The sequence below is a fragment of the Hordeum vulgare genome, chromosome 5H (genome assembly GCF_904849725.1).
Source record: "Hordeum vulgare subsp. vulgare chromosome 5H, MorexV3_pseudomolecules_assembly, whole genome shotgun sequence".
Classification (NCBI taxonomy): domain Eukaryota; kingdom Viridiplantae; phylum Streptophyta; class Magnoliopsida; order Poales; family Poaceae; genus Hordeum; species Hordeum vulgare.
This window is the reverse complement of record NC_058522.1, coordinates 561206163-561219931: the sequence shown is the minus strand read 5'-3', so window position 1 is coordinate 561219931 and position 13769 is coordinate 561206163.

Sequence of the window (13769 nt, the reverse complement as noted above, 5' to 3'; positions counted from 1 at the left end):
ACGTCAGGTTGATTCAGTTAACACTTTTGAATCAGAAGTTGCTGCATAGGATTCTGAGCAGATTCACCAAAGTGATTCAGCACCTTTTGTGGTGGAATTTCATGAGTCCGATCTTGAGATTGTGAGTGCCCTCCAACTCCGTCCATCAGACGTCCGTGGACCGGTCCGTACGTCTGAATTTCCATTAACCAGCAGCAAACCTGGACCTGCGGGGCAGCTGTGAAGTGGGACATACGAAAATTATCTTTGAAGCCCCTTGGTTTGTAGTCATAGAATCATATTCCTCTATAGGATAGGAGTTAATCCTTTGTAGTATTTCATAGGATAAAAACATTAGCCTCGACTCAATAAAAAAATTCCTATCCTATAAATCACATGACATATATTTTTCTATTGATATTACTACTCTATGCATCAAATGAGAACACGGGCATTTTTACATGTAAGTCTAGACTTTAGAGTTCATAACTGTTAATTATCACTTGCCGCTTTATGGTTGGTAAGACATAATAGGAGTACCAAATACCAGAGTAGCTCTGGCGATGTGTTTATGTTATGTACATGTATGTTCTCGTGATTAAGGCTGTGTTCGGCAACCTCTGCTCCTTAACTACGGAGCGGAGCAGCTTGTTAGCCGCTCGCCGAAATATAAGTGCGTGAAATATAATTGCGTGCTGCTCCGCTCTAAGTTTATGTTCTGATTATACCACTTAACACATTTCTATTCTGCTTCCTGTCGTATAATACAGGTAAAATCGCGCAAGACGGCCACGGATGAGACTCGTTCATCCAAAGGTGAGGATGCTACCGCTGGTCGAGTTAGCGAACTGGCCCAGGAATCACGACTTCCCTTTTACGCCGCCTACTGGGATGGTACTGGTCACATGAGAGTTATCCAGGTGCATTTGTAACACTGGAAAAAGTGTTCCTTTTTTGATTGTTCTAAAGATGTGAACTGTACATTTCAAACAAATCCTTCTACACCCTCAGGTGCGTAAAGGCGACTCTATTGGAGAATTCTTGAGGGCTGATCATCAGCAGCTAGCTCCAGAGTTCCGTGAAGTACGGACAACATCGGTTCAGAACCTACTCTATGTGAAGGAAGATCTCGTTATCCCTCATGTACGTAATGTTTGAGTTTGTTCCCTAATAAGTTGCGCTTTTCTTTTTGCTGTAATAAGTTTTATTCTGTTCCCATTTAATGTTTGTTATTTTGATTTGACAGCAACACAGCTTGTACGAGTTAATTATTAATAAAGCAAGGGGCAAGAGTGAACCATTAATGCTTGTTCCTTCACTACTACCGGCTGTTCCTAACAATTGCTCTAAGAACCTGAGTGTTCACATGCCAGAGGTGACAACAACTTGTTGAATCCTGTAACACAATTTGAAAGGTAATCAGCCACATTTTGACACCATTCTCTCAGCACTTAAATACGTCATAATTTTTGCCTACACAGTTTGCAAGATACAGATTATCTGTCATAATCTGCTCCTAGATACTCCAAAAGCAATGAACCAAGCCCGAAACCGGTTCCGCCCATTACTGAAAATCAAGAAATATTGAAGACCGGTGCAGTTATCTAGGGTTGGGCTTCCCTCTACCATTTCCTTCGCAAAAGAAACAAACACGAACTATAATGAGGATACCTGAGTATTTCCATGAAAGCTTTTTGTCTATAAATGCAAACAATCTTTAATATTATTATTTAAGCACCAATTACTCATTCCTTTGGTTCTAGTAGTCAGTTATAATCAGGTAACAGTAGGTTTAGTTTTTTTTTTGGTAAACCCATTTCAACATACATTTAAAGCTGACACTACCATTTATCATAAAGACCCCCATGGACATGACAGACTGAACCCAGTGAGAAACACAAGTTAAGTAAACTGAATGTAGGCCTTCAATTATCAATGCTGCATTTCTTATAATTCTCTCTAGAGGCTGGTAGAGGCATAGCCTTTCAATAACAATAAATAGAATATGTTTAACAATTATTTACAAGCTCGTATCGTTCTAGTGGCATCCAAATGGGAGAAATCTGTATGTACATAGACACTCAGACTCATGCTTTTTCAGTAAAGTACAACACACTCAGACTCATGCTATCATTCTGGAATCTCAGTTTCGACTATACAAGCCTATTGTAATGTACTCAGACTCATGCTATTGATCCGGCTACTTTATGTGCTAAGGACTTCCTTGTATACTATGTTCTTCATGGTCGTTAATAAGGGATCAGACCTTTTTCGCTTCTTTGAATTCTTGCTTTGTTCCTTGCCCTTGCCTTTACCCTTGCCGTCGTCCTTGATGGCGAGAATCTTAATGTTCCTCTTCGCGGTGGCTCTAGAGAATGCAACATAGAGCTGACCGTGAGAGAAAATCGGGTCAGGTAGGTACACCCCGACAATCGGTATGGTCTGTCCTTGCACCTTGTTGATCGTCATGGCAAAGCTGAGCCTTATAGGGAACTGCTTCCTCTTGAACTTGAAAGGGAAGATATCATCATCGGATGGACACAGAGGTATCCGAGGAAGGAACACCCTCCTACCAGCATGTTGTCCTAGCACGATTTCTGCGTCGATGGCATTCCTCTGGAAACCCCGGACCACAAGCCTTGTGCCGTTACATAACCCATTAGCTGGATCTATATTTCTCAATAGTATAATGGGGCAATTTATCTTTAGTTTGAGGGCATGCGGAGGCAGCCCGTTGGGAGTCAGGTTGTTGAGGAACTCAGGGGCATAGTAGCCGTGTGGGTCATCCTCTGCACTATCAAAACTATGGTAGATCTTCTCTTCGCCCTGGAAGCGCTCTATCATGCGTGTGTTTATCTTATCAATGTTGTCGTTCTTGGTGGAGAGGATCGCTCGAGATGTCATGTAATTAGGATCAGACATGTTGTGGTCTAGAGCAGGAAATACATGGTCGATTAGCTTCTCTAGGTCAACGTCGTCTCCCGTTGGCGGCACACAAATGTCTTGAGGGAGACTGATGTTGCCTTCGTCGTCGGTTTCTTCGGTGCCGTTGCCTACCCTTAGCAAGTAATCTGCGGACCACGGGTCATTATGCGCCCTCATGTTCGTGATGAGCCTTAGCTGGCGCATATCCTTCCAAAGGTACGAACTCTGCAGGGTCGCATCGATTATCTGACCCCGTGACCCTTTCCTGACGACTGGAAGCACCTGCCTGAAGTCCCCACCGAACACGACAGCTTTCCCCCCGAACGGTTGGTGTCGTCGTCCCGTAATGTCCCGCATACTATTATCCAGTGCCTCAACAGCTTGCCGCTTCGTCATGCTGGCCTCGTCCCATAGGATGAGGGAAGCCATGCGCAGGAGCTTGGCCGTCCCACTTTGCTTGGTGAAGCTGCACGACGCCCCATCTTCAATGCTGAGTGGGATCTTGAACCTCGAGTGGGCTGTCCTGCCTCCAGGCATGATGGAAGCCGCGACGCCAGACGTCGCCATCGCCACCGCTATCTTGCCCTCCCCCCGCACCTTTGCGAGCAGTGCCCTGTATAGGAAGGTCTTCCCGGTGCCTCCCGGTCCATCGACAAAGAATACACCCCCATCACCGGCATCTACTGCTGCCAGGATCTCGTCGTATGCAAGGCTTTGCTCATGGTTTAGCGAGGACGCTAAAGCAGCGTCGTGTGCGTCAACCTCGATGGTGGACTCCTCTGTGACTTCTCTGGCCTCGCCTCCGGTAGTGTCATAGGTCTCGTCGATGTCCGGAAGAGGGAACAACGCTATGTCTTTGCCCATTGACTGTGGCATGCCCCTGATGTCTAGCAACACCATCTGCTCCACTGCCTTTGAGCAGGTGTGTGATTGGCGGTAGTCATCAGACATCGCCTCTAGGTGCCTATCCCATAGATCGCGCACGTCACCTGGCTCGCAGAATACCAAGATTGTTGCAAAGAGCCTCCTGAGCGAGGCTGGCATCGCGAATTGTGTTGACTCTGTAAGAGACTCGTCAAGCGTGTTGTCGGCCTCGATGAGGCCCAATCTCTCGGCAGCCTCACGGAAGCTATCACATAGCACACCGTCCACGGTCCTCAGGTCCTCGAAGGATGTCTTGCCTGGTACGTGGTTGAGGAGCACTCGTAGAAAGTACCGCTCCCCCTCCGCTGGATGTGCTGACACGATTCGACCTACTTGGTGTTGCTTTTGCCTCGGCCTCCAGTACATTGTTCTCTGCCATGTGAAACTTCCCGGAAAATCCTTGTACAGGATGTCTCGAGCCCAAACATGCTGCTGATTAGCGAGGAAATACTCCGTCAGCATTGACTTAGATGCTTTATCACAAGCGACAACATCGGTCAGGTCCTCTCCTGCTTTGAACATGACACTATGCATATCTGGGAGATGAAGCGGCAACTGTAGGACCGACGGGAAACTCTCGGAAAGATTGAAGCCGAATACCCTCCACATCGCCTCCGGTGGAGTAACCCATCTCGCATCGATGTACCTTTTAATCTCGTCTACAACCCCTTTCTCGTCAGGCTGGTCGATGCTGATTGAAGCTCGATCGTGGCCCTTGTATACGTATTTGTAGAGGTACTTGACGGCCTTGATGCTGGAGCACACCTCGACATTTATTGGCAGTTGAACATCCGCAACAGATAAGGGTTGTAAGGAACCACCCATCTGTTATCTAGCATCTGACGGCGGACCTTAGCCTGACGACCATCGTCCCGCCGTCGATAGACAGGGTACGAATCCTTCCCCTGTAAGGTGTTCTGGTTGAATGGTCGTGGGTACTGGCTCTTGCACTTCAAGTCTTGCATACACACATTTTTGGGATTTAGATTACCGCATGGGCCGTGCATCATATGCTTGACGACCATGGCATAGAGGTCAGGATACTTATGCTTGTCCGGGAGCTCTGCGGATATGATGCGGTCATACTGCTCTGGCACCACAAGTTTATATTCTCTATTCATGATCAACAGGAAGTGCGCGTGGGGGAGGCCCCTCTTCTGGAACTCCACGACATACACATACGCGACCACAACACCCAGGATGTGCTTCCTGAACAACATCTCTTTCATGGTCTCCAACTTGGCCCTAAACACTCGTGCGACAAGATCTGGTCGGTCCTGGGGTGTCTGGCCAGGAAGCAGGTCATTCAGTATCTCCTCCCAGCTAGGACTGCACGTCATAGTCAAAAAGATGTCAGGCTTCCCATAGGTTTGCACCAGTGCCATAGCGTCCATATGACTCCCCTTCATGTCTCGGTTGCTCCCCTGATGCGTCCCTGGGAGCACGATCCTCTTGCCAACAGCACTCGCTCGCACCTCCCCAGCCGCGATGCTATCCACAAGGCCTTGATATAGATCGGCATGTATCTGTGTTTGGTGGTCCCTGATCCACTTGAGCCTACAACCCTCAATCTTGATGAACATGTCCACACCCCACTGCTGGAACAGGCGTGCTCCGTGAAGTATGGGGTTGAATATCGCAGGGCGTGTATGTAGCCGGTAACAGTAGTAGTCTCTGACAGAGACGCACAACCAGGTGTTCCCCTCTGTGCAAAGACGTGAAAGAAGGTTAGGTACCATAAGGGAAGGATAAACAATGTTTATATTTTTTGCATATAAGCATACCAAACGGGCGAACCTGAATCGTTATCGTGGTTCCGTCTTGGTTGTTGTGCAAGCTCCCAAGGGACATTGCGCTTCGAGATATTTGGATGCCAACCAAGCTCCCCCCTTGGGAAAAACAGGGGATATGAGAGCGGGTCATAGCAGCCATCTGTGGCATGTATACTATGCTTCTCGTTGTTATCCCCATAGAGTGTAATGCTGCGGTTGAACCTGTTTGCTAGATCGTTTCCCTCGACCCAAATTGCAGCCACCTCGGATGACACAGGTCTGTTATATTTCCGTTGATCTAGCTTCTGGTCAGTGTTAAGGTCTATCCGGTACTCCTCGAGGTTTTCCTTGTAGGCACCCAAACTTCTAAACTGTTGGGAGTAGGGGTTGCCCCTGAGGATGCCCACTAACTTGCTGACAACGCGTTGGTCCAATTTATTGGTAGCCTCCTTGCGATGACTTAAGTTGGGGTCGTCGTCATAGAAGTATAGATGCAGATGTCCAGGATGAGCAATTGGTCCGAACGAATGCACTTTGTGGTAAATAGTGCCCTGCGCCCGAAACGTGTATACCCCAGATTTCATGTTCGTATAGTTGTTGTCTAGGCTGACGCCAAGTGTAGTGAAGGAGAAGTGGCCGTTGAAGAACCAAATGCTCTCCAGGAAGTGCCGAGAGTTTGCATCTGCGCTAGACCATAACCTCATCAGCTCTGGAATAGGCTTTGGTTCGGCCAACTGTATTTCCCCGTTTCGACAGCAGAAGCCATTCGTCTCGTACTGGAACTTCTTGGCTTTGCAATGGTCGCAGTTCGCCGCGTGCTTTAGGATGTGCGTGCTGTCTGGGATGTTCGAGTAGACATAGTCAAAAGGATCAAGGTCGATATGTCCCGTTTTGGAGGAGTCCATGGGCTGATCGATGTCCGTGGCATCAGCGTCGTATCCTGCAAGCATCGTCGAGACATAACATGTCATGATAGGATTTACATCATAAATGAATAGTATACAGGGACGAGAAGCGAAAGGCGCTTCAGAGTACCTTCACCGGCAAACAGGTAGTACTCATCATCCATGAGGCCATCGGAGAGTGCATTATCGTCCATTATGCCACAGAGGAAGGCTTCCATATCAGCTGCAACATTGTTGAGCCGGTAAGACGGTGTGCTTGATGAAGGGGGAGGAAGGTTTAGTGTGACTGGTGACATGGTGGAGAGTAAATATGAGAGGGTTACCATCGGTCCCTATGGTGTAAGACGGCGTGCTTGATGAAGGGGGGGAAGCCAGTGAAGCAGGTCCTGTGGGTGGTGAAGATGAGCTTGTTGCTGATTTGTTCACATCTAAGCTACTTGCCTCTTGGCGGGGAGTCCTCCGTTTAGCTTGAAAGCTTGCATTACGACGATCTAGCAATGCTGACTTCTTACCTTCTTGCGACGCATTTATGTGCTCTTCCTGTTGATCACCGTCACCCAAGGTACGACTAAGGTACTCGCCTGCACCGTTAGTGAGCCAGTAACTACTCGTTGAACACACATGGACATATCAAGTATTGTAAAGATAGGAGGATTACCGTCTGATTCCAATCCGTGACCAGCCTTACTTGCTGAGCGAGGGGCTTGTGATGAAGCGGGGGGTTCTCGGACTGCCAACGCATGAGTGGTCGACATCAGGTTGGGGGCAGCTAAGGTAGATGCATCTGGTCGCGGCATTGCTATGGATTCAATGCAAGGGGTGTTGCGCATAGCCGCGAGTTTTGCGTTTCTGTGAGCTCTCATATTCTGCTTCTCTTCGGGTGACATGTTCTGCACACGTGCTCTTCGACGACAGTTTGTCTCTTGCTTATCGGCGTTGGTCATATTTTGGTAGGCTGCCCTTCTAAGGGCGCTGCTCTGTTCCTTCTCCTCTGATCTCATCTGTTGCCTGGCTTCTCTTTGACGGGAATTCCTCTCCTCATCTGTCTTCGTTTTCCTAGCTTCTCTGCGACGTGCATTGATTTCCTCCTTCTGTTCAGGTGTTAACCTATTTCGCCGTGCTATATATTGGTCTCCCCTTTTCTGTTTTTTGTCCGATGCAATGACTGCGCTTGAAGCTAGTTGTTGAGGACCAGTCTGTGAGGTGTTGAGCCTCGGTCCTATATATGAAACAATATCATGCTCAGCGCTGCTGGGTATTCCTCCAAGTGATGCACGATGATCATTGCAGGCCTCTTCACGGGAATGATTTCCTGAAGAACCATTTTATGGAACACTTTGGTTATGGATTGGATAAATGCTAACGGAAAATATGCTAGTGGTCAAGGGTGATACCACTTGGTGTTTCGACATGCTGCACTGGCCGAAAGGCCGTGAGATTGCCTGCTATGGGAACCATCATACGGAGTTGAGTGGACAGATTGTCATCATCGTCAGAAGACGAAACACTGTTATTAGTAGTGTCTGTTTGGTCACGTATGAAAAAACCAGACTGTGGCCGGTGGGTAATGGTGGGTTGTCTCCTTGGTGTCCTCTCATATTCAACAACTGATAAGAATTAATGTAGGATAAGTTGTGAAAGTTTAATGTATACCTTATATGCAAACATGTCATTGGCATCGACATACCTCTTTTTCCTTTATCGTACACATTCCCGCTTTCCTGTGACATCTCTGGCTTCTATATGTTATTCAGTAAAATGGTGTTATTTTGAAAAAAGAAAATGATAAAAGATGATGAATGATGAATGCACTCTTTTGCAATAAGAAAAGTGCATTCTCCTATATTGTGTAAACCTTGTTTTAGTTGAGCTGAGTTAAGAAGCATCATTGGGACCCCAAAATCTCTGGTTGTCACATATGGTGGTCAAATTGGCTCTATCCTTGCTTAGCTTTCATTAGGTTAATATAAACCAAAATGCAAAGGAGATATGCGAAGTCATGTATGGTACTTATGTCTCCTTAGAAGGTTACCTAGGAACTTCCTAGATTGGATCCTCATGCATTGTTGAATGTTTCCGATGATCCTCACAAAACTGTGCAACATATGTCTATCCAGACTGACATGCATCAGTTAGAAAGGTGCTTGGAGAGTGTTACTCAAGAAGCATGCCCTCCGTACATCCGTGGGGAATTCGCTAATTCAATTTGTCAGCTGGTGTTGGATTTTCGCCGACTCTGTTTAGGAGGTAGCGTCTGTTACATGTGAAAATCTACTTCTGCAAGCCATGATGTTAAACTGCGTGGAAACCCATCTTATGCTGCTGCATTGACCGAAAGTGATCTTCATGCATCTGATTTATGTACTTCCTACTTTGGAAAGAATCGTCTTCTATGTATTATTATTATTATTTTGCTCATTTTTGTATCATGTCTCAAACTGTGTTAACTTCTGAAATTTGCAAGCGAATTGGAATTTTCCTTTTGCATAAAATATATTATTAATCGCAATGTACCATGTTTGGTTTTAGTTGCATAACATAACATATTATCTATGAACATTTTTTTGGTGCTGACTATGATATTTCATTTGTTGAACTGTAGGTTCAGCTGGGACATCATTTACTCCTTACATGATAACTGTCAAGCCTAATGAGGTATTTGAACAATGCTCCCTCCTCTCTGATGTCTATTCGCGCGGTCTGGTTGTTCCTAAGTTGCTTTTGGACATTAGTTGTGCGGTCAGGATCGAGTAGATTGCCCTGCCCGTTACCACTCTTGGTTGAGAACAGAGCTAAGAACATAATGTGTATTATGTGGCTCCTGGTACAAACAGCAAGAAGTGAAGCATAGCACTGAGTCGACCCTTAAGCATCTTTTGAATATTTTATCCTCTTTACTTCTGTTTTCTTGCGACAACTTTTTTCATTCTTACCATGGATTCCATGCCATTACTGCTTATTTATTACAATATATAGTATCCAACTTGAACTTGCTGCTTATCCACTTGATTATTTGGCTACTAATAACCTTAGCAACAGATTTTTAGGTTCTTTAGCGACAGATTTGTAGGTTCTTTAATTTTGCCCAGAGTACATTTTCTTGCTAACTCAAACTTGGAACACTTTGGGTTTGTTTTGATTGTTGACCAAATATTACCTTCCCATTTTTTTGGCTATGACCAAAATATTTATCTTTATCATGTATTTACTGCAGTTGATTTTTTCCCACAATGATAATAAAAAGACATACCATTTTCCAGGTTGGAGATGGAGCACACGGATACTGTCAAAGCTTCTATTGGGTCCTTCTTACTACCCCAAGGTATCACCATGGAAAATGCAAAAGTTTGCAAAGCACTCTTAGTAATATGCATGGACAGCCATTTTCTTTATCATGTAGACCTAGCAAATATCTCTATTATTAATGTGCAATGAAACTTAGTAACATACATGAGTTATTTAATTATTTTCCTTGGCCTTAATATGCAAGAATCAACGCCTTTTAATAATACGAATTAATCAGCGGCTCAAGCATTTTGTCTAAGAATGTCTGCCACTTTGTGATGTACTAATCAATCTATTGTGTAAGCGATGCGGTAGTTTTACATGTTCTACTTGAAGTAATTATGATGCTAAAATCATAGTCACCATCATGGTTGTCGATTTCGGCGAGAAGGAGCAACCTTGGCACTCACCGACGGTGTGCCCATATCTGTGTGCTTGGTGTCACAGAAGCCTCATCTCTCTAATTCCTTCGCTGGTGCCACAGAAGCCTCATATCTCTAATTCCATGCCATTACTACTTATTTATTACAGTATATAGTATCCAACTTGAACTTGCTGCTTATCCACTTGACTATTTGGCTACTAATAACCTCAGCAACAGATTTGTAGGTTCTTTAATTTTGCCTAGAGTAGATTTTCTTGCTAACTCAAACTTGGAACACTTTGGGTTTGTTTCGATTGTTCACCAAATATTACCTTCCCATTTATTTGGCTATGACCAAAATATTTATCTTTATAATGTGTTTACTGCAGTTGATTTTTTCCCACAATGATAATAAAAAGACATACCATTTTCCAGGTTGGAGATGGAGCACACGGATACTGTCAAAGCTTCTATTGGGTCCTGCTTACTACCCCAAGGTATCAGCATGGAAGATGCAAAAGTTTCCAAAGCACTCTTAGTAATATGCATGGACATCCATTTTATTTATCATGTAGACCTAGCAAATATCTCTACTATTAATGTGCAATGAAACTTAGTAACATACATGAGCTATTTAATTATTTTCCTTGGCCTTAATATGCAAGAATCAACGCCTTTTAATAATACGAATTAATCAGCGGCTCAAGCATTTTGTCTAAGAATGTCTGCCACTTTGTGATGTACTAATCAATCTATTGTGTAAGCGATGCGGTAGTTTTACATGTTGTACTTGAAGTCATTATGATGCTAAAATCATAGTCACCATCGTGGTTGTCGATTTCGACGAGAAGGAGCAACCTCGACACTCACCGACGGTGTGCCCATATCTGTGTGCTTGATTACTTCACAGTAGTTGACCTTCGGAGATTGATAAAATTTAGTACTTTGGGGGAATATGATTACTAAAGGATGAACATATATGTCCAGTTTTAAACATGACCACAACATGAACACATCTCTCAGCTGTAATGTTTGCAGCCTTTTTACTGCACATGGCTAGTATTGGTTGACACTGCACTAATCAATAATTTCTCATGGCCGATGAGAAGTAATTCTGATTTTCTGGAACACACTTAACAGATTAAAGTTTTCTTATTCTAAAATCTTAGAGAGCTGATGTGAAATAGCATGTTTGCCCCTATAAAATTAAGAAAACGCAAAGATGTGGGCAATATGCGAAGCATGACCTGTGTGGGAAACTGGGCTACGGGGACTTTGAATAACAAGCATGATCTTCCGTCCCTAAGCCCTACTGGTTTTCAGAACGGTATTTCAATAGTCCCAGTGTGTTCTACACTTCTAGGACGCAGCCATAACTTTTGCAATGTCCATAAGGAATTTTTGATTTTATAGTGTCCCAGCAAATGCAAAAGGGTATAGTGTCCAAGAGCCCAAGTCATATTCACCAGACACAAAGTTATAAACTACAAACAAAAAATATCTCTTAAATAAGGTACCTACTCCTTTGTTAGAAGCCTTCTTCTTTTCAAATCTCTATCACTTTTGAGGCAATAAACTACAATAAAAAACCTTGTATTAAAAGGCATAAATAGTCCAAGGCTAAGTGCATAAAATCTCAGGAGTGCACATAAAAAAGAGTACCAGCACACACCTCCTCTTAAGTACAATTTTACTTCAGTATAATAGCTTCTATCAACTGGCTGATATTCTGATATTGTATTTACAGCTAGAATGAGAGAGAGATAGAGGCAGGTGCACCTGGGAAGAGGCGGACACGAAGAGATGTTACCAACACAACCAACAGGAGCTGCAGTGATCGATGCGGCAACAGCAGCAGATGCACCGGCAAGGGAGGCCGGCAAGGGAGGCCGGCAAGGGAGCCCGGCAAGGGAGGCTGGCAAGTGAGGAAACACCAGGTGGGGAGGTGGAGCCGGCAAGGGAGGCCGGCAAGGGAGGAAACACCAGGCGGGGAGGTGGAGCCGGCAACGGACGAAGCACCAGGCGGGGCAAGGTCACCAGGCGAGGCAAGGTCTGCACCGGCGGCAAGCTCTCCCGAGTCGTAGCTGGAGCCGGCAAGGGAGGAAGGGTTGAACCGCTGGAGCCGCCAGGACGTGGGCGTGGGCAAGGGAGGAAAGAGACGCCAGGACGTGGGCGTGGGCAAGCGAGGAAGGCTGGAGCCGCCAGGACGTGGGCGTGGCTTAGGACGTGCGTTACTGTTTTTTTTTGTTTTTTGAGTTTCAACCGTTTTGTACGCTGGTTTTTGGAGGGTTGAAAAAAATCGGAAAAATCGGTGGAAGTGGAAGGTTTTAGCGCTAAAGGGGGATCGCTGGTCGAACCATCACGACGACGGCAGATCCTCCTTAATAGTAGAGAATTTGTCCCTTGACCGCTATTTTTTCTGGTTGAACCGTTCCATAACTTAATTGGGGATCATCTGCACAATTCATCATCACATGCCTACACACTCTAACTAATTTTGCTATTGACTGCACTTAATGAATTGCTCCACAGACCAATTGTGGAGATGATTTTTGGACTTAGAAGTTTGAGGAATAGTTTCATCCCACCTCCCACCATTCCGTCCCACTCGGTTTTTTATTCGTCGATTAATTTTTCTGTTCACTCTTTTCTTTCAAATCAGCACTTCCCTAACGTACAAAAGATCGCAGATCTAACTTTCCTAACTTACCGAAATCAACCGATCTCTCTAATTAATGCAATGATGTCTTAGTTGCACGCTGAACAACGACCATCACATTGTTTTTCATGGTAACGAGTGACATTCAGCTGTATGTTACAACATATCAATGACTTAGTTAATATAGGATATGCAATCTTGGCTCCAGGGGCATCATGGGTGGCTCACGCCTCCTATCCCTTGGTGGTGGTGGCGGATCAACACAAACACGGGCGATTGGCACGGGATTCCCCATTGGCAGTTCATGGGTAAGTATGGTGTAAAGAAGATAGGGTGCCATGGCAAATGTGAGGTGGGCATTATCCAATTTTAAAAGAGAGAGCTTGAGCGAGAAATGTTCCACTACGACGGGAAACCGGACAGGAAGGGGAGGGTCCGGTAGAAAAAGGCAAGGTTGCATCATGGGGTGGCAAGCTTGCTGGCCACCCATTTGATATCCAAGCACGCCTAAGCGTATGAGGAAGAAGTGAGTTCCGTAAATTATTTGTTTGATTCGTTTATGAGATAGGACTTTCGACACTCGGGTGCCCCTCAATCCTCTATGAAGAGTAAATTCAAATAAATAAAATCTAAACTTTGAAACATCGAACAAACATAATTAAACATTCGACATTTTTGCAAATTTTCAGCCTCAAATAACATCCGAAGAGACCTCACCTAAGAATAGCACTTGTCAAAGTTTATGTGAATTTTAAGTAGTAATTTTTTTGGTGAGGGCCCCTCAAGTGTTTTGCAAGAATATCAAAAATTTGCTCATATTTCATCCCCTAAAGATTTTTTCTTTTTGTATTTTATTTTAAATTTACTGTTGACGAGAGTATAGGGGGATCCGGGAGCTGTCACTCCTTTCTTTTCATTTTTATCCATAGTGACGTACATGTGTTCTACTAGTATGA